The following is a 2,500-nucleotide window of genomic DNA, read 5'->3' as shown; positions in this document are numbered from 1 at the left end:
CTTTAAAACCCCACGTTCTAAGAGCTTTAAAACCCCACGTTCTAAGAGCTTTAAAACCCCACGCTCTAAGAGCTTTAAAACCACACGCTCTTGAGCGTGAATGAGGTCAGTGCTGGTAGATCACACATTCATTGACACTTCCAAATCATTTGTTTTAGAAGAAAGAACATGAATGACACTGTGTGTGTGTGTGTGTGTGTGTGTGTGTGTGTGTGTGTGTGTGTAAGAGAGGGGGGGGGGGGGGGGTTGACACTGTGTGTGTGTATGTGTGTGTGTGTGTGTGTGTAAGAGAGGGGGGGGGGTTGACACTGTGTGTGTGTGTATGTGTGTGTGTGTGTGTGTTGACAAATGTGTTTTTTCCTTATCACACACACACTCTCCTTATCACACACACACTCTCCTTATCACACACACACTCTCTCCTTATCACACACACACTCTCCTTATCACACACACACTCTCCTTATCACACACACACGCGCACACACACACTCTCTCCTTATCACACACACACTCTCCTTATCACACACACACTCTCCTTATCACACACACACGCGCACACACACTCTCCTTATCACACACACACTCTCCTTATCACACACACACTCTCCTTATCACACACAATCTCTCCTTATCACACACACAATCTCCTTATCACACACACACGCGCACACACACTCTCCTTATCACACACACACGCGCACACACACTCTCCTTATCACACACACACACTCTCCTTATCACACACACACTCTCCTTATCACACACACACACGCGCACACACACTCTCCTTATCACACACACACGCGCACACACACTCTCCTTATCACACACACACTCTCCTTATCACACACACACTCTCCTTATCACACACACACGCGCACACACACTCTCCTTATCACACACACACGCGCACACACACTCTCCTTATCACACACACACTCTCCTTATCACACACACACACGCGCACACACACTCTCCTTATCACACACACACGCGCACAACACACTCTCCTTATCACACACACACTCTCCTTATCACACACACACTCTCCTTATCACACACACACACGCGCACACACACTCTCCTTATCACACACACACGCGCACACACACTCTCCTTATCACACACACACACTCTCCTTATCACACACACACTCTCCTTATCACACACACACTCTCCTTATCACACTCTCCTTATCACACACACACTCTCCTTATCACACACACACTCTCCTTATCACACACACACGCGCACACACACTCTCCTTATCACACACACACACACTCTCCTTATCACACACACACTCTCCTTATCACACACACACGCGCACACACACTCTCCTTATCACACACACACGCGCACACACACTCTCCTTATCACACACACACTCTCCTTATCACACACACACTCTCCTTATCACACACACACTCTCCTTATCACACTCTCCTTATCACACACACACTCTCCTTATCACACACACACTCTCCTTATCACACACAACACGCGCACACACACTCTCCTTATCACACACACACTCTCCTTATCACACACACACTCTCCTTATCACACACACACGCGCACACACACTCTCCTTATCACACACACACACGCGCACACACACTCTCCTTATCACACACACACTCTCCTTATCACACACACACTCTCCTTATCACACACACACTCTCCTTATCACACTCTCCTTATCACACACACACTCTCCTTATCACACACACACTCTCCTTATCACACACACACGCGCACACACACTCTCCTTATCACACACACACTCTCCTTATCACACACACACTCTCCTTATCACACACACACACACACACTCTCCTTATCACACACACACACTCTCCTTATCACACACACACACACGCGCACACACACACACACACACTCTCCTTATCACACACACACTCTCCTTATCACACACACACACACACACACACTCACACACTCTCCTTATCACACACACACACACGCACACACAGACACACACACACACACTCACAGACACACACACACGCGCACACACAGACACACACACACACACTCACACACACAGACACACACACACACACACACACACACAGACACACACACACACACACACACACACAGACACACACACACACACACACTTACACAGACACACACACACTCACACAGACACACACACACGCTCACAGACACACACACACTCACACACACACACACTCACACAGACACACACACACACGCACACTCATGTGGGTACACAGTAGCCTTTTAGGAGTCCTTTCTCCATGTAAAGAGGTTTTAAACATCCTCTCTCTCCCTCTCCCTCCCTCCCTCTCTCCCTCTCTCTCTCTCTCTCCCTCTCTCACTCCCTCCCTCCCTCTCTCTCTCTCCCTCCCTCCCTCCCTCTCTCCCTCTCTCTCTCTTTCCTCTTTTGCACTTTCTTTCTTTCTCTCACTCTCTTTCCTTCACTCTCTCTTTCTCTCTGTTTCTC

The sequence above is a fragment of the Alosa pseudoharengus genome, unplaced genomic scaffold (assembly GCF_046254945.1).
Source record: "Alosa pseudoharengus isolate Yale_2024_CS ecotype anadromous, Long Island Sound unplaced genomic scaffold, YU_APseudo_1.1 YU_APseudo_1.1_scf_15, whole genome shotgun sequence".
NCBI lineage: Eukaryota > Metazoa > Chordata > Actinopteri > Clupeiformes > Clupeidae > Alosa > Alosa pseudoharengus.
This window is presented reverse-complemented; position numbering follows the sequence as displayed.